Below are 22,838 nucleotides of genomic sequence, written 5' to 3' on the forward strand. Positions count from 1 at the left end.
AGCAAGGCGCCAGGTGCAGAGCTGGCCTTCGGTATTTGTGGAGTAAATGAGTGAAATGAGTATCCAGAGCAACGGTGATTGTCCCAGTGCCTCCAAAAGAAGAAGGGAAGTAATCCTAGGACCATCAGGAAATGGAAAAAAAAATGAAACCATTTAGACAGCTCTCGTGAAAAGTTTTTACTGACAGGAAAATGCCAATAAGAAGATGTGAAGAAAAATGGGATCCCTGGGTGGCGCAGCGCTTTGGCGCCTGCCTTTGGCCCAGGGCGCGATCCTGGAGACTCGGGATCGAATCCCACGTCGGGCTCCCGGTGCATGGAGCCTGCTTCTCCCTCTGCCTATGTCTCTGCCTCTCTCCCTCTCTCTCTCTCTCTCTCTCTCTCTCTGTGATGACTATCATAAATAAATAAAATTTAAAAAAAAGATGTGAAGAAAAATAAAATAAAATTCAAACGTGTCTATGCATACCTGAGATATTTGTTAAACCAGGAACCCCATGACATCTGAGTTCACAGGACAAATGGCATTCTTTTTTCTTTTTAAGATTTTTTTAAACTTTCTTTTTCTAAAAGATTTTATTTATTTATTCATGAGAGACAGAGAGAGAGAGAGAGAGGCAGAGACACAGGCAGAGGGAGAAGCAGGCTCCATGCAGGGAGCCTGACGTGGGACTCGATCCTCGAACTCCAGGATCACGCCCCAGGCCAAAGGCAGGCGCTCAACCCCTGAGCCACCCAGGGATCCCTGGCATTCTATTTTTAAACAAACTATACAGAGTGTACCTAATAGGTGACATAAACACAATTTTATGTAAAATAAATTATAAGCAAATAGGATCCTGATATTATATTCTATCCTCCCCTTTAGTCGAAGCAGTAGGAAACAGTCTATTGGATGCTAAAAATCCTTACCAACCAATTCTACCCCTTTCTGCTGTGTTTACTTTGTGTCTCAGCCTCAGATGAAGCAGAAAACGTAAAGCGGCTCAGATCAGACTCATGCAGTGGCCAGGCCTGAGGGAAAATTGGCGTCATCCTCAGTCAGCAGTTATGGCTCATCACCCTAACAGGGCAGAGGGTGGCCTCAGGCACCCAGCTCTGCAGCTCAGCCAGACACGGGGGGCAGGCGGCCTTCACCCGGGCCCCACCCTGAGTTCACACGAACGAGAAGGGGGCCTGGGGAGGACGCAGAGCTGCTGTGGGCGTGTGCGCACTGTCACGTATATTAATAGAGTTGATGTGAAACTGCACTGAAAAAGGAACAACAAAGTGACTCAGTTGCAAAATTCTTGCATCAGCTGGTGAGGAGTTGGCCTCGGTCAGCATCGGATGTCACTGGAAATGTCTCAGATTGATCACGGGCCCCAGCGAAAATGTATACACTCGCCCACCATGGTGGGTAGGCCTAGAGGCCACCGAGAGTGGAACCCCAGCTCCGACTGCAGTGAGGGCGCCCGACACCAACACATGGAGGGATGAGTCCTTGGGGAGTTCGGCCTGCAGGATGCCTGGAGGTTGGGACAGAAAGTGAATTCCTACCAACAACCTCAGTGAGCTTTCTGGGGGTCTCTAGACCCCACCTCCCTTTGCTAAGACTCTCCATCTGAACACACATCTCTCAACAGAACTTTCAGAAGCAGAGGGGACTTCTCTCTGCAGTGCCCCCAACCTGGAGCATGGCCAGCCCTGGTAGGAAGGCTTCTGGAGGCCTCTGAGCCAGGCGGAATATTCTGCTGACGCCTGTGAGTGGAGCAGTTCTTCCCCACACCGAGGAAAATCCTTTTACTGGAATGAATTCTATTCTTTGGACTACCCAGAATGTTCAAACCTCTCTTTTCAAAGAAAAGTGTGCTAATTGGAATGCCTGGGTGGCTCAGTGGTTGAGCGCCTGCCTTCCACTCAGGTTGTGATCTCGGGATCTGGGATCAAGTCCCACATAGGGCTCCCTGCGAGAAGCCTGCATCTCCCTTCCTCTGCTTATGTCTCTGCCTCTCGCTCTGTGTCTCTCGTGAATAGATAAATAAGTCTTAAAAAAAAAAAAAAAAACTGTCCTAATATTTGGGCAGCCCCAGAGCCCACAGGCATTAGTTAGAGCATACGGTGTCCCCAGCCCCAGAGTTCTGATTTCCAGATGCATCAGGGAGTCTCTGGCTGAACCCAGAATTCACCCACCTGCACCACCCTGGTCCAGTCACCAGCATGACCAAAGTTTAAAGATTTCCCCCCTTTAAGATTAGAATGAGAGTTCCTACCTCCTACAGTTGGTTTAAAGCTCCACAGGGAGTGGCAATCAATGGGTAGGACAGTACCTGGCACCTGGTGAAGGCCCCACGTGTGTATTACTCGGGACGTTCACGGCCCACTTTGTGTAACACTCCTCATGTGCATCGGTGTCAAATAGTGGCTGTGTGCTCTGATCTGACTCACAGTGGAGGCCAGACATTCCCTTCACGTTCTAAGTTGTGATTCAGGGAATGAAGGGAATGGCCCCCCAGGCTGGACTGGAGCCTTCAGGGGCCACGGTCACATGGGCAGTTACCTCAGCTTGGGAGCTGGCATCAAGTGGAATTGGCAGGCGCTTTGGCCACAGGTGCTACCTGTTACCTGAACCCCGGAAGCTCCTCCCATTTCTCCCAGCCCCAGGGTGCACAGGCCTCATTATAGAGTGTGTAAGGCGTCACCTAGAATTGGATGGACTTGCATTCTAATCCTCCTCCCTCCTGATGCCCAGTCTAAGTTGCCGAGAGACCTTGATGTGAGCACCCGACCCAATCCCCTGGCTGCTTAGCCCTCAAACACCCTTCTCTGGATGCATTAATCAGGTGCATTATGGGTGCACCCAGAAGACTGTGCTGCTGGGCCACAGATTTCTAGAAGGACTGCAGTGCCACTAGGGATTTTGTCCGGAGCCTTACTGCACCCGGATAGCAGTCTCCAGCACTCCCGTGGGCCAGCCAGATTAAGGCCAATTAAATGAGATAAACAGAAAGCTAGGAGGAAAAAAAAAAAAAAACTTGGTGAATGAATTAGAGATCTGTAAGATAGAATTTAGAAAATCAGTGGAACCAGTGGAAAGTAGCCCAGAGAGAGGAGATAGAGACATGAGAGACACAAAGAAGCTATTGAGAAGTTCCTTATGTATCATACAGAAGGGGGAAGAGGCAAAGTCGAATCGGACCATGGCTAGTTATTTCCAGACCAGAAGGAAATTATGAGCTCCCCAGACCCAAAGAACAACACACTGAGGACCAAGTGAGATAAAGATACGAACAAAAGTCCATGTTTTAGGTGCATCACAGCAAAACTATAGATCAGAGATGACACATTTTTCCAAAGCACTACAGAGAAAAGACACGTTATTTTATTTTATTTTTTAAATTTTAGTTTGAGTAGGCTCCATGCCCAACGTAGCGCTTGAACTCAGGGCCCCAAGACCAAGAGTTGCATGCTCCACTGACTGAGCCAGCCAGGCACCCCAAGGAAAGATGTTGTATACTAAGGAATGGCCGTCAGAGAGACTCGAAGATAACTCCCAGAAGACAAGGGAGCTGAGTGTTGAGGGAAAATCATTAGCAACCTAGGCTTCCATGCCCAACTGAAGCACCTTTTAAGAGTTATGATTATAGATAAATATTCCTGGACAAGCACGTTATCTGGTCAAGATGGCACCATGAGCAAGCAGATAGCAAGTGACAGTCACGTGATACATGAGAGCAGAATTTGAAAGGAAGTTAAAAAGTTATTGTTCTTGATATTTATGGTGGCGTTGAATTCAACAGTACGTCACAGTCCCTTGCCCTGTTTGGGAAAGTTTGACTCTATTTAGCCTTTGAATTTAGGGAAATAATGGCACTGGGGCATTTTTTTCCCCAATGTGATTCTTCTAATGACACGAACCTCTCAATGGCAAATCCAAACTGCCTTTTCTCTGTGTTGTCTCCTCCTGGAAATGCTTTGCATGGATGTGGCTTTTTTCTTTTTCCTTTCAGCCGTGCCAAGATCTACCCTATAATCACTTTCATTTTGCATATGGCAATAAACATTCAATTAAAGACCCCGGCTCCCAAGATCAGAATCTACTAGCTAACTCACAAAGCTGACATAATTGCCAACCCTGAAAGCTGGTTTAGAAGACCGGCAGATTACAGTTGTTAAATTATCCACAGGAGGGCTCTCCTGATGTTCCAAACACACAAAAAAAGAGAAGCTTGGCTAAAAATATGCGGAAATAATTTGAGGAAAAACGGACTGAACCTTGACAATTTAAACAACATTTCCATCACTTATAAGCCCCATTTCCATCAATTATAAGATTCAGAGGGTACCTTATAGGATACAAATCCAATGCCACACACATTTATAACTATCCCATGAAAGACACGTTGGTATCAAAGAACAAGTGTTTTTCAATAAACCAGTAGTCTGAAAGCAATTGGAATAATTTCAATAATAATTTCAATACAAAGATCAGGACCAACAACCTGGTTTTCTGAATATTTCATTGTCTAGTCCTGCTTTTCCTTAAACAGTCCGATAACTGAAGAAATGACACCTGGGAAGATAATTGGTCAAGTGCCTTTCATTTCTTTTTCTCTCTCCCTTTCCTGCTTCCCCACTTCTGCTAACAAGGCTATTAGTAACAAAAACTGCAATTGAATTACAAGAGGCTGATCAAGCACAGCCTCACCTATCTTGAGTTCTGAAGCTTCAGAAAAATAAACACCAGAAAGATAAGGATTCAATACAACATCCTATTTATGATCTGGAAGCTGGGCTGGAGAGTGCAATTTGGATTCAATGTGTGGCGATGGTATTTTATCCCTGTGCCCCAGATGGAACTTTCCTACTCAGCTGATTGTGGAGCACTTGGGGTCTGCAGACATCTGCCCCATATTTATAGTGAAGGATGGAGGACTTTCCTCCACGAGTGAGTGCAAACCAGTGCCCAGAGTAGGCAGAATGAACTTTCCTCACTCCAGTTCCAACACCTGCAGGCAGAAGGCTGGAGAGGGGGCATCCGGTTGGCTCACTGTGTCTCTGCCTCTTTCTCTGTGTCTCTCATGAATAAATAAATAAAATATTTTTTAAAAAGGAAGCTGGAGAGAGGAGGCCACCTGTCTAGTGCTTCCTAGGTTGAGGAGTGTTATTAAAAGTCGCCATTTTTAAGTCAAACAAGAAATAAGAGTGTTCTGTCTTTATTGTCTATAGATTGGCCAGATAGCTCTACCTATATTATCTTGATGCTTTAGGTCTGGCAAATAATTTTTATTTGAATCAAATTATTTTTCCTTGTCCTAACTTATTGGACCTCTGCCCAATAACTGAACACTGTCGACAACAAAACACATGTCCTCACTTTCTCCCGAACACCTAGCACAGTAGACTAGTTATTATTTTTCCTTTGTTTTCCTTTCTATTTCTCTGTCCTCACATTTCAATTTTGTTATGTATAGTGAAAGGACTCAAGATGGTGAGCACAGAAGTCAGAGGATATGGTCAATCTACTCAACCAGAGAACAGAACAATGACAGTGCTGGAGGGAAATGCATACTGGGGAAAGGCGACCTAAATAATTTTGACAGCTGGTTGAAAATGTGGAGATCCAGAATATCCAAGGTCGAGATGAGTTGGGTGTTTTGGTATTCAGGCATGGCTAAAACCAGATATATTTGATTCAGACTTATTTTCCCCTACCCCAGCTCTTACCCATACCCTTCTGTCCTTCCTTATAGTAGGGGAAAAGTATGGGAGTAGGGGCACCATGATCCCATAAAGTGGGCAAAGAGAGACTGCCTTTTGACAGCAAAGAGAAGTAGAGCACCTACAATCCCATGATATCACTCCCATAGATAACTCACTAATTTCAGAGGAAAATGTGCCTGCACAAGGGAAAGACCACACAAACACCATCTTTATCAAATGATCAAACTCGGCCACCAGATTCATATGCCTCTAGATGACTCACTGGGAAGGGGTCAACATCACCCATGGAACATTGCCAGCAATGGGTATCCCAAATCTGATCATGATAAAACAGTCAAACAAATCCAGATGTGGAGTAGTCCACACACAGGCTGACTTGGACTCTTCCAATGAGTCAATAGTATGAAAAGCAAAAGATGGGTGGCTGTTCTAGATTTAAAGAATAGACAAGAATAACAGCCAAATGCAACAGTTGACTTTTTAAAGATTTTATTTATTTATTCACGAGAGACACAGAGAGAAGCAGAGACATAGGCAGAGGGAGAAGCAGGCTCCCTGTGGGAATCCCTGTGGGGATTCGATCCTAGGACCTCAGGATCACAACCTGAGTTGATGCCAGATGCTCAACCACTGAGCCACCCAGGTGCCCCACAACAGTTAATTTTTTAAAAATGTTATAAAGTACATTGGGGGAATTGAGTATGGACTGGCTCTTAGATGCTTTTCTGGAATTATTGTTGGAATTCTTAGGGGTGGTCATTGAATTAGATCAAGTAGATTGCCCTTATTCTCAAAAGATGCAGGCTGAAGTATTTAGGGATGAGGGACATGATGTCTACAACTTGCTTTTAAATGACTCATCAATAAATATATTTGTGTGTTTGTATATATGTGTACACACATTAATCCAAATGTGACAAAAAATTGACAGTTGAAGAATCTAGGATATAGTATTCATTGTTTTATATTTTCAACTTCCTTATAGGTTTTAACTCTTTCAAAAGGAAGAGTTGGAGCAAGAAAGAGTGACTCAGACTGGAAACCTTGCCAGTGGGGTGAGATGTGTGGGGTCTTGCCTTGTACACTAATGCAAGCGCAGCAGTCAGCTCAGAGCACAGCCATTAAGGACTATGATGTGTGTTGGGCACGGTGCGACCGTAAAGGTGTCATTTATGTTGGCAATTGTGTTAGTGGTGCTCCTACTCTATACTCCGAAGAACCATTCACAGTGGCCTACACCTAGAGACAGTGTGTTCTGGATCAGACTGACACTCAAGCTGTCCTGATTTTATAAGCAGAACTGGGAGCTGGAATAACCCAAGTCAGTGTTTTCTAAGATATAGTTTATGGATGATTCATAGTTATTCTTTTGGACTGTATGTTCTTGGAGGGCAGGACTTGTTTGTTTTGTCCTCTATTGTTTCCCCTGTGAAAGCTGGATGTTTGGCACATAATAAGAAATCAATAATTACTTTTTGAGATAATGAGCTAAGTGCTATCAAATAGGTTTGAGAAATGTTACCTTAAACAAACTTCCTAGTCCAGGACTCCTTATGGACTTTGATACACAAATGTAAGGAGTGAATCTGTGAGAAGAGGAATACAGGAGACAATGTTCTCTAACCTAGCTCAACACCTCAGTCACTGAGTGCTCGCAGGCATGTTGTTAATCTACTGGGTCCATCATGGAAATGTATTTCTTGTTGATCATGGTCAAGAAAACTTAAAATTCCCATTTGTGGAAAGAAAGTCCATGAGTTTTTGTTGCTGAATTTCTAGAGCTTCCTTCTCTCTTGCTCTTCGGACACCTGGCTACTTGACCCCTACTTCATTCTGTAAGCTCTCTAGTATCCTTTCACTGTACCCCCTGTCTTGCTTCAATTAATCTTACTTTGTTGCAACTGTGTTGATTACACTTCTCCATGTAAGTGATTCCATGCTTCTATCTGGTCCTCCATTTGTCAGGAATCTTTTAAATGCTGGGCAGAAACTACTCAAACCAGCTTGGGTACAAAAAGACAATTTACTGGTTTTGTAATTAAAAAGTCTGTCATTTCCTGAAGCTAAATCATCACATTTCTGGTTCTTGTTTCATCTCTCTGACATCTATCTTCGCATGGAAGGGTTAATGGCTGCTGGAAGCCCTCAACTCACACCCTATCAGTTTACTGGTCCCACCTGATTAATAGAAAAGATTTATATCTTAGATCTGGCAAAAAGTTCTCTAGGAAGAATCTCATTAGTCAAGTGTGGGTGAGATGCCTGTTTATCAACGAATCACTGTAACCAGAGCAATGGGGATACTCTGCTTGGTTAGATCTGAGTCTTGTCCCATCTCTGTGACTGGATGGGATGATATCTAGCCCACTCAAACCACAGGAAATGAATTTCCCACAGGAAAGAGCTTTTCTTTACCAGAGGAAAGGGAAACGGATGTTTAGCAAGCAAAACAGAGATCCATGGGCACTAATGGTGGGCCAAATACTATTGAAACCCAGGCAATGTCTTCTAATGAGAAACTCTCAGGCTTATAAATTGGAGAAGGTAATGGGAACTGATCATAACTGCTTGGGTGGAAATCTTATTCTCCCAGAGAAAGGTCTATATAGTTCATGACGAGATTCATACTTTCCCAGATATAAAATCTTGGGTAACTGCCAAATGGTTAAAATAAACATTCTGCTAAGCCACCACCCACTATATACTTTGATTTGTCAAATGCAAATTTCGTAATTTTCTAGTGATAAAATCTTGGGTAACTGCCAAATGGCTAAATAAACCTTCTCCCAAGCCAACCCCCACCATACACTTTGATTTGTTGAATGCAAATCTTTACCCCATTTTCTCCCCAAACCAAGAGAAATCAATCTGAAAGAATAGATTGATACAGTTCTTTTTCTCAAAGGGCTCACAGCCTGATAGAGGAAACAGAAGACCAGACAAGTGCAGAACCTTGATAAGGGCAGTGTGAGAAGGGAAGGAGTCCAACAACGAGCACCCTTATCAAACTAGGAAGCCAGAGAAGACTCCTATGAGCAGGTGAGCCTAGTGTGTAGGGAAATGACACTCTGCTCTCTGTTGTCCTGTCTACCTGAGGGATCACTCTCTGTAAGACATCTCCATATGTCAAGGAGGGTTAAGAGAGATATTCGGACAGTGAAGAAATCAAGTTTGTGCCATATAGGGAACAACTGTAGGAAGTAGGGATGATATTCTTTTTTATTTTATTATTTTATTTTATTTTATTTTATTTTATTTTATTTTATTTTATTATAAATGTATTTTTTATTGGTGTTCAATTTGCCAACATATAGAATAACACCCAGTGCTTGGGGATGATATTCTTGAACATTTATTTGAAGGGATGCCTTGTGGAAAGGTATCTGACTTGTGTGTTGTCTCTAGAAGTATTATAATCAATTAGTTCCTAAGACCCACAGGGAGTCAAAAGTTGCTTCTAGAGAAGGAAGCACTTTCTAACCAAAGGCCAACCTGGAAAGGAGTGAGATATTTGGGGAGAAGTGAGTTTGCCACTACTGAATATGTTTAAGGACAGGTTAGATGGCTACTTGTCAGAGATGTAGTAATAATTAAAGCATTGGGCTGGGGAGATGTTAGATGGATGCAATCTTTAAGAGCCTTGAGATGGAAAGATTGCCATCAGCACTCAGTAACCTGTTGCTATAACTACATAAACATGTTCTTAAATATACTGTCCATTTAGGGTTTTCATAGCAAAATATTGGAGGAGGATTTACCTTACAAATAAAGGACATTCAAAGGCTTCTATGTTTTAAGCTTTCCTAGAATTTTCCCGCATTGGCAATTTATGCCAAGTCACCCCAATATAATTTTCTGGGTTGGCAGCCATGTTTGTGACCTCTAATTCTGCAGAAAGTTAACACGACTCAGAGTGTTTGTAAATGACCTGTAATGTGATGTGAGTCAGGAACCCAGGCTAATGTTTTGCAACTGTCTTGTCATGACCCACTAGTGAACCACACGTCATTCACTGGGGCCTCTTCTCCCTTTTTTTCTTCTCTGTATAATTTTCGATGGGAAGCTGCATGTATAGACAGATGTCCTAGAAAATGTATTAGCCTATGAAGAAAGCAACTTGGTCCCTCTCATCTATTCCTTGGGACAAGTCACTTCACTTCTATTTTTCCTTCCTCAAAGTGAGAATCAAATAAGATAAATTTGGAAATCTTTGAATCTCTAAACATCAATACTTTTGAGTATTTGATTCTGTACTCTCTTGGCCTCCCCTATACATACACACACACACACATACACACACAACACACAGCTCTCTCAAATGTAAGCCTGTGTTTAGTTTGCAAATAGGGAACTGATTCAAGGAGGAGAGTAGAGATGAGAGATGAAACTATACAAGGAGATACACTCAAAGACACTATAAGTAAGTCAGGATGAAATCCTAAAATATGTCAAAGTGATCCACAGAAAGACAAGAAAAGAGAAACAAAATGAGAACCAGAAAAAACAAACAGAAAAGAAATAATAAAATAATAGACTCAAATGCTAGTATACCAGTAATTATCTTAAATGCAAATGACATGAATACACCAAAGAACAGAGATTGGTAGAGTGGCTACAAAAACATGACTCTATTATAGCTAGAAGAAATTCACTTCAGGGATCCCTGGGTGGCGCAGCGGTTTAGCGCCTGCCTTTGGCCCAGGGCGCGATCCTGGAGACCCAGGATCGAATCCCACGTCAGGCTCCCGGTGCATGGAGCCTGCTTCTCCCTCTGCCTGTGTCTCTGCCTCTCTCTCTCTCTCTCTCTCTGTGTGACTATCATAAAATAAAAATTAAAAAATTAAAAAAAAAAAAAGAAATTCACTTCAAAAACAATGATTTAGGTAGGTTGAAACTGAAAGGGTGGCAAAGATATATCGTGGAAAGATTAATCAAAAGAAAAGAGTAGCCATATTAATACAATGGGAAGTAAAATAGTAATACAATAGAAAGTAGTCATATTAATATAATAGAAAGTAGAACACAGAAAATTACTAGGGACACAGAGAGAAGACATAATGATAAAAGATCAATCCACTGGGAAAACGTAATGATCCCAATGTGCATGCCAAACAACAGAACCTAAAAATAGATAAAGCAAAAATTGGTGCTATAAGGAGAAATAGTTGGAGACGTCAACCCCCTCTCTCAGCAACCCTTGACAGACTACTAGGCAGAAAATTGGCAAGAATACAGAAAATCTGAGCACCACAATCAAACAACAGAATCTAATTGACTTAAGTCAATAAGTACAAAATACACTTTTTATTCAAGTGCCCATGGAACAAAAGATAGACCATATTCTAGACCATAAAACAATTCTTAACAAGAATTGAAATCATAGAATGTAGTTTTTGATTATAGTAGATTCAAACTAGGAATCAATAATAGAGAGTCAACAGGGAGATCTAGAACCACTGGAAATGAACATACTTCTTTAATGAAAACAAAATCACGACATATCAAAATTAGAGGGATGCAGCTAAAGCAGTGCTGAGAGGGAGATTTATAGCACTAAGTGCTTATGTTAGAAACGAGGAAATGTCTCTAATTCATAGTCTAGCTCTCTACTTTGAGAAATTAGAAAAGCAAAGTAAACCCAAAGCAGGTAGAAGAATGGAGATAATAAAGACGTATGGAAAGAACTGAAAATAGCAAAATAATAGAGAAAATCAATAAAAAATAAAGTTGGTTCTATAAAAAAAAACAATAAAATTGAAAACCTCTAACAAGACAGAAAAATAAAGAGAAAGATGGGGGCACCTGGGTGGCTCAGTCAGTTAAGCATCCAACTCTTGGTTTCAGCTTGGATCATGATCTCAGGGTCAGGAGATGGAGCCCTGCTTTGGGCTAATAATGGAGTTCAGCTAGGTGACAGGATACAAGATCAACAACAAAAAATAATCACATCTCAATATACTCACAGTGAACACATGGAAAAAAAGAAATTTAAGACTAGATAAAGTTTGTATAGAATCTCTCTGGATTATTTTCTAAACTGCATAATCTGCAATGACCTCAATAAAATTCCAATAAAAAAGACACATTTTTCTATCTGGCCACTCTGACTGAAGACCTACTAGATATTGAGGCACCAGCAGAAAGTGACCAGTTAGAAAATACAGATTTTTGAGGGGTTAGCTTGAAACAATTTCATCACAGGTAGTATCCTCAACTCCCACACCAAACTGGTTCTCTTGACAAGTCCTCCATCCCTCCTGCTGGCCAAGGTATTTCCCCCACTATGACCCCTCCCTAAACTTGCAATGGTAGGGAAAAATCTTTCCCAAGATTTTTTTTTTCCCCTTCAGAGGGAAAGAGACAGTCTTTGAAGGACAAGTGAGCATCAGGTAGTAAATTATAGCTCATTACTACAACTGGAAACCATTGTAAGTCATGTTGTGCTTCCTCTAGCCTACAGCAGGCACCCAGAGGTGCTGACTTATATGCACACAGAGGAAACAAGCCCTAAGACCGGATGAGCCCTGGTCCTTGTCACACACAACAGGGAGAGGCCCCTGACGCTAACCAAACTCTAGTAACTGGCTCTTCCCAACTCTTCTGTTGTCTCATAACCTCAGCGTCACCTGGGAACTTGTTGGGAATGCGGATCTCAAGCCTCCTCGGGACCCACTGAACCATTTGAATAAAATCCCACCTGATATTCTGAGAAGCACTGGCTTCCCACTAGCCGTTTGCTGATGCCTCCTGGGTTATAATAGCTCTCACCTATTTCCAGGTGGAGGTGATACGAGTTGACTATATTTAAGATAATCTGGAGATAGTCCCTCAAGACAATCAAGGATAATACATAACCAAAACATCGTTATAAAAAAATCTATTTTAATTTTTCCCGAATGGTTCTTTATGACAGGGTCAGAATTTGAGAGTGATCTGGTGACCAGGCAGCCAGCAGCCCCCTGGGCTACGTACTGAAAGCAACTTGTTTGGGCAAATGTCTTTTTCCCTTGGCTCTTTGAGAGCCCTGAGCTCAGTTGAAGACCGTCCATTCTGAAAAAAAAAAAAAAAAAAAAAAAAAAAAAAAAAAAAAAGAAGAAGACCGTCCATTCTGGAGAGAAGCTGGGTCTTGGGACAAGGGAATGAAGACATTACCAAGCCGAGCCTAGTAGGCCGAAATTTGTGTATTAATTCTGCCTAATTTCTAGACATTTCTAGTGTTCTGTAATTTCCTGCTTCTGATATAATTAACACGTGACCTTGTTTTTCCATCCTCTCCAAATTCCACTCTCCACCTCCTTATAAGTATGATTCATCCCCATCCTTTTATTAAACCTCTGGAGAGAGGCGTCAATTTTTTTTTAAAGGTATTCTGGGCAGTGTTCTTAGAAGCTTTCCGTTTTTTTTTAATCTGACCTCTATCACACTGTTTAAAATCAGCTCATGACGTTTCCCAAGATTGTAGTTGGTGCTCAGAGATTTGATAATGAAGAAACATAAAGAGCTGATGCTTTCTCCCCAACGGTAAGTTTAGTTGCCCCAAAAGAAAATGCGCTGGTCCTGTGTGAAAATCCACTTTGCAAAGGAGTTACGTAACTTCTAATTATCATCTTTCTCCTAGTTAAGAAAAGAGCTGGATAAAAAGGGAGTTACCAGCCATTGAGCAGTGGATATTGAACCTAGAGAGGCTAAAAATACTGCAGAGCTGGATATTATATTCAGTTTGCCCTTTCAGTGAGCTCAGAACCCAAAATAAAGAGAGATCGAGGTAGTAGCGGTGGGAGGTCCCCGGTTCCAAGGTTACTCAGTTCCAGGATCCAGAGCCACCTCTGCCTGAAGCCATATTGTTCTATCCGGGGGGCGAGGAAAACAGAACTTCTTCCTATGCAGTCTTCCCACCGAATCCACCCCACCCCGAGCACCTTGACATCACCGCCGGGAGCAAGGAGCATATTTAGAGCTGAGTTTCATAGGTTTGGGGATCAAGTCGAATTAGACGCCTCTGACCACATGATGGGTTTATACCCGAGGGGAGCTTGGAAGCTAGCTCAGCGGATCCTCGAGCAATGGAACACCCCTACCAAGTACAGAGATTATTTACACGTGCCTGGCATGAGCTGCTTCACCTGCTTCAGATATAGACACGTCAGTTGTGTGGTTTTTCCAAATTGGTGCAGGGCGCCACGCCCCCTAATTAGCTAGAAATCGAGCCTTTTACCAGTGAATTCACAAGACCAAGTCCCACACAAATTATCCCAATTTCCCCCATCCTGGGGATGCCATTCTGTTCCAAAAGTCTTACTTCCCTTGTCAGGCCAAAGAAAACTTCCAGTTAGATCTTTAGCGCTGTCGCTTCTGTCCAGGCCAGGAGGGGACTCTGGTGAGCACTGGTGCCGCAGCGCCTGGGGGACGCTCACCTGGGCTGACCCGACTCCAGCTAGCCCCGCTGGGGTAACCCAGGCTCATCTTCCACGTTCATGGCTCTTGCTTCCCCTTCATACTCCCTGGCAGGGCTTCCCAACCACACCCCTTACGCCATGTCAAAGAAGCTCTGCTCTGCCAATCCTCAGGCCAGAGATGTGCAGACCTTAGGGCCCTGAGAAGCATAAGAGAGGCTTAGTTACTTAAAAAGTGCAGACTCCCACGGTGTCCTCCAACATTTTCTGATCTAGGGCATCAGGGATAAAGACCAAACACACATTTCCAGCCACGCCATGAGGACTACGGGTGCAGATTCTCTGCAGACCACACGTTGTAGAGCCCTGGTAGTCAGCCTAGCAATCATCCCAGACTTCCTCCTCTCCCGGGACATCCTCCTGGTGGGCTTTTTCTGCCAGTGAACCTGCCAGTGGACTGAGCTACCCCAGTACAACTCCAACAGATTTTCCCTACCAAGTATCCTCTTGGAAATAAAGGTCTGAGGTTTTCACCTTCCCCACTTCTTAAGCCAGAGCTCTTCTTCCCTAACACACACACACACACACACACACACACACACACACACACACAAACTGTTCTTATAGAAATGTTCCCTCCCCAACCTTCCACGAAAGCTTTGCCAAATAAGAGGCACTCTGGATCCCTCTGGCAAAGGGACATTGACATAACCAAGAACACTGTCCTGATACTTCACAGAGCAAAGGAGACCTGCCCCAAAGCGACTCTCTCTCTCTTTGTGAAGAGAAAGTCCTAGAAGCTTCTCTCCTTCCACAACAACAGAAGAGTAAGTGTAGACCCCACTTCAGGCTCATAGAGATGTGAGTCCGTCCTTAACTCCCTCTCCAGCCACAGGCCACCCACAGCCCTGTAATCAGGGAGTGGCCGCATCTATCTTGCTTATTTCTTATCCTGAGCATGACTCAGCAGTGTTGGGAGCAGAGGATGGGGAAGGATATATATGTTCAATTTAACTGGAACTTACCTGGACAATCACACAAGTGGAACCAGGTATGAACAGCTGTGTGCTGTCCATCTCCTAGTCCCGGGACCTTCTACTGAATGATGCAACATCCTGGCCTCTGGGGTTGGAGCCCTGAATTATGAACAGAGGGGATGAGTGCCACCTCTGGGACATATATTTAATTTCTGCTGTGAGACTCTCCAGGACTAGCTTCCCCTCTGGCACAAGCAACTGCAGCATACAGCGGGGTGACTTAGCCTGAATCCCTGAGTCCCTAGAACAAGCAGAGCCTCTAGAGCCGATGTGGCCTGCCAATGCACAACATTGTTTTCCTGCATGTGCAGACTGCTTGTTAGAGCAGCACAGCTGAGCCAGTCCTAACTGATGAGACGCCTGCGGAGCTGGAGACCAGGGCAGGGCATAGGATCAGGAACCCAATCCACAGAAGGGAGAGTGGAGGCAGGCATTAGGATTTGGGCAACAGTGACCAGTCTAACCAGTGTATGTGACAGGGACCCGGTGGGCCATCTGCATAGCAGCCAGGGGGCCGTGTCCCGCCCCAGGTGGGGATGCATGGCTGGCTGCAGGTGTGCTGTGTAGGGAGGCACAAAAACACCTGTTCCCCCAATCTCTCCAGCCAACTGGCTCTGCTTCTGAGCCACCGTCCAGGCCCATCTCAGCTCTGTAAACCTGCCTATTTCTCCCCTGCAGCCTCCACCCCCAGACAACCCTTCAAGGACCTTTCTTCTGGAGAATCACATGACAGGTGGTTCCTGAGGTCGAGTTCTATGGGGATGGAAGATACTCAAGAATCCAGGGGCTTAGTTTTGATGCCTCCTTTCTGCTTCTACCTGTCCCATTAACTCGAGGCACAAATAATCCACTCCAGGCACGAACACATGGCCTTTGAAGGCGAGCAGCATCGAGCATCGTTACACCTTCCCAGCCTTCTGGTCTTCTTCCTCTCCCCCTTTATCCTGTCCTACCTGCCTCCAGGCAACCAGGGCTCTTCATTTCCCTTCCTTTTCACTCCCTCTAGACCCTGCTAGCTCCTCAGACTGGCTCCATGACTTCCCCAAGCCATCCCTCCTGAGGGGCAAAACCCTGGCCCCTCATGTCTAATCCAGCCCCTGTAGGCCCCACACTGTAAAGCACCTGGAACTCAGAAGATGCTTACAGATGACCTGCAAAGCCTCAGCCTCCTGGAGGAGCCACGACTTTGTCCCCTGTGGGTGATGGACCCTGGGCCCAGGCAGGCCTGTGCATCCTTGGGGCTCTGTCCCCTACTGGCCATGGCACACGCAGCGTGCACACTTGAGAAACTTGCCCTCTATTTTAGCTCTGCAGCTCAGGAAGTGGAGCTCTGAGTGTGGACCGTGCCCTCTCAATAATTTACTATGCCCATGCTTGGAGCAATCTCATTGGAAGCTAACAGAAAGAGAAGTTTCTCTTCCCTCCTTTGAAAAGACTGTCAGGACATCCACGGCTAGGCCTGCCGCTAACGATGTGCCCAAATGCATTCCTCTTCCCCGCTGGAAGAAGCTTCCTGACTTTGTCTGTAAACTCTCTTAAACGGGCTAGGGTCAAGGAATGCCCAGAAATGCCAAGACTCATGATGGTTGCAGGTGCTAGTCGAAGCAAGTGATAAGTCTCTCTCCCTAAAAAACATAGTTGATTCCTTTGTGTCCTCTAGTAACTCTTAAAATCCTACTTAACCATCCCTTTTCATTATGAATACCCTCCTTAGAGTCGAAGAAATTATAGCTCATTATCTTGCCTAATTTGCATGCTTCCCAATTACATACCTAGTGATAGAAAACATAAGAATACAAATGTTTGGTGGCAAACAATGATTTAAGTCTGGAATAAACAGCTTTCTTTATTCGCATCACCCGTGTAATCCTCTATCTCATTGCCAGACACAAACCAAAGAGGAAATCCATTTTGGACAATGGAGTTATAGGTCTTTGGGGGGCTCTTTTATCCTCTAAAGCTGCACACCAGGGAGAAGGCATTTAGACAAAGACAAAACCCACACAATACAAATGCCTCCTGGCTGTTCATTGGAATTTCAGGTCTCTGTTGCAGAGAGGTTTTTCTTGCTTGCAGCTTCCCTTTCTCTAGCTTTGCAGCCCTGAAAATTCTGGAATCAAGAGTGAGGGGATGTTTTGCTGATTTGGGCTGGGACTCCTCCTCCTAAGTGGAGGAGTAAAGGAGTCAGAGGGATGATCACCCCTGAGCCACAAAACAAAGGAAACCACCTGCACTGTATCCCCACCTGCGGGATGCGCCATGTGGAACTCATGAAGGGTACTCTGATGACCCGCCACCACCTCACTCCCAAGGAAAGCCCCAGGCCCACATCTCCATTCACATCCTGGGCCCCACAACCCAGCACTGCACTCACGTCTATAGCCAGCTCCCACTTCCCCTCTCCTTCTTCAATCTGTCTCACCAGTCTCCAGCTCTGGAACGTTCCACATGTCTGGCTTCCCAGCTTGAGATGAAACAACCCACCCCAAGGCCACCCATGCCAGCAGCCATGTCTATTCTCCTGCCTCAGCTGGGTCCTCCGTGTTTCTTGGCAGACTTTTTCCTTCTCTTCCTTCATCCGTGTGCTCTCCACCCAGATAGTCCAGATAGTTACCACGTCGACCGCACACAGGTGTACTCGCCTCCCAGGGCTGTCAGACAAGTGGCCACAAACCAGGTGGCTTAAAACAACGGAAACTCATTGTCTTCCAGCCCTGGAGCCACAAGTCCAAAATGCAGGTGTCAGCAGGGTAGTTCTTTCTGGAGACTCTGAGGGAGAACCTGTCCCGAGCCTGTCTCCTAGGTCCTGGGGTGGCCAGCCATCCCTCATGCTCCTTGGCTTGTGGACGCATCACTCCAATCTCTGCCTGTCTTCACACAGACTTCTTTCCTTTATCTTCCCTGTGCACCAGCCCACATGTCTCTCTTCCTACAGAGACACACTCCTTGGGTTGGGGCTCGTCCTAACCCAGTGTGATCTCATCTCTGACTTGATCACATCTACAAAGACCCTGTTTCCAAATAAGGTGCCATTAATTGGGACCAGGAGTTAGGGCTTAGACACATCCCTTTGGTGCGGGTGTACAATCCTACCCACTACAATGGATGCCCAGTATTTAGAAGAACTTAATAAATTTTAGCATTCTCTTAAAGAATTCATTATCTAACCTCGATGCTCCCAGTAGGTTATTTGTATTTCCTTCCTTAGAGGAAAAAAAAATCATTAAATACAAATTCTCAATGTCCCCCTCCTCATCCACATCACTACCCTCTCCTTTCCTGTTTCCCAGGGGCCCCCTCGTGTCTCCAAGTCTAGCTGTCCATCTTTGTCTCTCCTTTATCCCTAATTTCCTGAATCTACTGAAAACTGATCTGACATCTCCTTGATGAAAAATCCACCCAGGGGACCCATTACCTCAATGAACTGTCATTCCTCTAGGAATTGCCAAAATCCATGTCCTTAGTAAACCAGACTCCTAGCCCCACATGGAGATCATCTTTGCTGGCATTCTCAAGGCATTCAGAAGTTCCCCGTACTTATCTTGCCACGACACGCCTAAAATTGCTGTAGAGATTCACCACCATTTTCCCAGCACCTGGTGATGGTGCCAAAAGAATCACTCCATCCAGGAGAAGCACTCTGATGTTGGGAGGCCAGGTCCAAGGACACAAAAGGGATCCCATAGGACCAGCCACGGGGGTCCCTGCCTGCATGCAGGACAAAAGTAAAATGTGAGCCTGCAGGAGGTGAAAGTAGAGTTTATTGAAGAGAGAAAGAGAGTGTAGGTACGGAGTGTCCAGGAGACTCAGAAAGGAAAGGAAAGAGTCTCATCTTTTCTTGGGATCTGAAGGTCTTTGCTGAGGATTGTGACCTGGTGTAGGTATCTTCTCAGGTATCCAGGAATCTGTTAGAACAAAAGACGAGGGCTCAGGTGTTATTACTTGGAACAGGTGGCCTTGGCATTGAGATGTCTAGCACTGTTGGTCTGAACTATGCATACAATGGCTTCCTCTGGCCATTCTCACCTGACCCTTCCTTAGATATTTCCTATTCTAGAGAAATCAATATCTCCTTGTCCTCTACAAGGAGAACTCACGCTGTTGCATTACAAGGCATGTGTAAAGTGGGGGTGCAGCTCCTAGCAAGAATAAAAGCAGAAAAGGAGCAAAAGACTGATTTTTTTATGGAGTCCTTCAGCTTCCTGCTCACTACTTCCAAAGAATCTTCAGAGTTACTGTCAGCTTCGTGGTTTTCTGACCATTTCTCTGGGAGCCATTCCCCAACACAGTGTTGGGTCTTCTAAGCTTCTGATTGATCCAACTCACATTTCACAAGCCTTTAGGGCAGTTAATGGCAATCTGTATAAAATCATCAAATGGGGAACACCTGGGTGGCTCAGTGGTTGAGCATCTGCCTTTGGCCCAGGGCGTGATCCTAGGATGCTGGAGCAAGTCCCACATCGAGCTCCTTGTGGGGAGCCTGCTTCTCCATCTGCCTATGTCTCTGCCTCTCTCTCTCTCTCTCTCTCTCTCTCTCTGTGTCTCTCATGAATAAATAAAATATTTTTTTTAATTGTCAAATGGTTTCTTTTGGATCCTAAAGACCTTGAAAGCATCCCATGAAGGTGGAAAGGACTAGGTATGCACATGTGATTGATGGAGGGCTTTGGATGGACTGTGGTGTAGGCCCCATGGCAGATGCCAGGGGTAACGGGAACTGCAAGTGAGTAACTGTCATTTTGTTTCTCCTAAAAGATGAATAAGACAGGTTTTTGCAAACTCTAGCTCAATGAGCTTGACACTGATCTCAGATATAACTCTAGGATGTACTAGGAAGAGGTAGTTAAGGAATCCCAACAAAGAACACAAGGAAAGTTTCCTCAGCCACGCTCATTTCCTTCTGTGATGGGCTCAGTAAAGTTTCAAGAGGTAGATGAAGTGGCTCAAGATTTATCCCGGTGGCTCCCATGGTGTCATCATTCCAAGTGATGTCATCATTCCAAGTGCCTGGCAGTCTCCAATTGAGCTCCTTCAATCCTGGGAGCTCATTACTTCCTGAGATGGGTCATTCCATCTTTTAGCTGCTCAGATTGCAAGGAAATGTCTTTTTTTTCCTTCTATTAAGCCAAAATTGGGTGCCCTGAGGCTTCTCCCTACTGCTATTAATTAAGAAGTTAATAAGTCTGTCATGTAGAGCCATCAGCACTGCCCATTAACCTGACACCAGATCAGCAGCGTTGGCAGCTACATCTCTCGGCAGATCCTTCCCGAGCTTCCTCTCTGCCAAAACACTAACGGTGTTTACATGTAGCAGCAGCTAAGTCACGGAAGCCATACCTTTAACGGACTGTTGGGTGATTTTGGGATCCTTCGATGCAGGATCTGACATTATCTGTGTTAGATTTTCTCATATTCTGTTCAGCTTCAAGCTCTAGTCCAGCAGTTTTTGATTAAGAATGGGTTCCAGAATCATCTGCAGAGCTTTCTCAAAATATAAACGTCCAGTCCTCTCTTCACATTAAATGGGCCATGTAATACCACACAGAATGCCCATAGGGAGGAAATCGTTTCTCCATTTGTAGGACCCAAGAGCCCAGAACCCACACAGAAGCCTGAACAGAAGCCTGCACCACACCTCCCATCCCCAATACACAGAAGGTCCTGGGTTAGTGGGAGAGGTGGGTCCAAGAGATAGACTTCTATTTCTGTTACTATAATCTTCTTGCATCCTCGAGCTGATGCATTGCAGAAAAGCATGAGTTATTAAAATTAAAAACCAGATGACAAATTAGGGAATAATATATGCAGTAACTGTAAGAAACAAAGAGGTAATATTCTCATCCACTCTGAGCTCATAAATGTCAGTTGGAAGAGCGGTGGAAACCCCAGAGGTAAGCATGCTAACAATGCAAATAGATAACTTACAAAAAGGGAAGTAGAAACCACGAACAAATGTGGAAAGGAAGTCACAACATTCTGGGTAATCAAAGAGAGGCAAAATTAAAATTAAACAATATCTGATTGTTTTTTGTTGTTGTTGTTGTTGTTGAATGCCTCGCAAAGCACTAGGAAGCAAGCCCTGACACGTGGCCTCAGCAAATGACTAGCAGTCATTTCCACTTTGTGCAAACTATCATCGAGAAGAAAAATCGAAGTTCCAGAACCTATGTACGCCCCACATGTTAATTTTAATAATGTGTAAAATGGGATAAATGGAAATCATCTAAATATCCAAACACTAAAGGAATGGTGACGCACATCATGTTTCTCTCCTGGAGAAAGCTCACTGTATTCCCACCTCCCAAATCTCTACTGTTCTCGACCTCCGCACACAGGGATGACCTGTCCCCCTGAGTCTGGCACTTGTTTGCAGCAGGGAAGCTTTTTACTTCTCTTTCATCCTCACTACCAGCTCAGGGCATGGCTAGATAGTTACAAACATTTATTAAATGAATAAGAATAAAATACATATGGAACATCCTCTAACTGTTAAAATAATGTTTAAGTGTGTCATACAATCACAAAATGCTTATGTGAGAATGTCAAGGAGAAAGTGTCAGGGTATTTTTGTAGCCAGAATCACAAAGGAGCTCACGTTGATCAAGTGTGCTCTGTGTTAAGTGCAATATATACATAATTATATAGATTATACATTATCATATATATTATGTGTTATTATATAATATATATATTTAATCCTTATAATTATCTTTTGAGTTTCCATCTTTTAAAAAAATGTTAAGGTAGGGCAGCCCAGGTGGCTCAGTGGTTTAGCGCCGCCTTCAGCCCAGGGCCTGATCCTGGAGACCCGGGATCGAGTCCCACGTTGGGCTCCCGGCATGGAGCCTGCTTCCCCCTCTGCCTGTGTCTCTGCCTCTCTCTCTCTCTGTGTTTCTCATGAATGAATAAATAAATCTAATCTTTAAAAAATAAAAATAAAAATAAAAAAATGTTAAGGTAGATAGCATCTTATTTTTATTTTATTTATTATTTATTTATTTGATAGAGACAGAGAGAGAGAGCCTAAATAGAGGGAGCAGCAGAAGGAGAGGGAGAAGCAGCCTCCCCACTGAGCAAGGAGCCCGATGCAGGGCTGAATCCCAGAACCCCTGGGATCATGACTCAAGCCGAAGGCAGACACTTAACCGACTAAGCCACCCAGGCACCCTGGTAGATAGTATTTAACAATTTCTTTTTTGTTGTTTTTTTCTTTTTCTTTTCTTTTTTTTCTTTTTTCTTTCTTTTTTTTTTTTTTTTTTGAGAGAAAAAAATGTTTGTAGGGCAAGGAGAGGCTGAGGGAGAGGGAGAGAGAGCATCTTCACCAGGCTCCTCCCTAAGCCTGATACCAGCCTCAATCCCACCAGGCTGAGATCATGACCTGAGCTGCAATCAAGAGTCAGAGGCCTAACTGACCGAGCCAGCAGGTGCCCCGAGGTAGATAGCATTTTTATTCCCACTCTGCTGATTAAGAGCCAAGTCTTGGTGAAGTAAGAAACACAGTCAAGGTGACACCATCAGGGGCATAGCTGGGGCATATACCCAGGCCGTGTGACCCTGGCAGCAGACCCCGGGAACTCGGTGCTATCCTGTCTCTAGAATATGGGCAAAACAACAATCCCAAAAACCTGCACTGAAGGAGTATTGTACAAAACTCACCAAGCTATCAACCGTGATTGTCTCTGCTCAGTAGGACTGTGAGGGGTTAA

This window comes from Canis lupus, chromosome 25, assembly GCF_011100685.1.
Source record: "Canis lupus familiaris isolate Mischka breed German Shepherd chromosome 25, alternate assembly UU_Cfam_GSD_1.0, whole genome shotgun sequence".
NCBI lineage: Eukaryota > Metazoa > Chordata > Mammalia > Carnivora > Canidae > Canis > Canis lupus.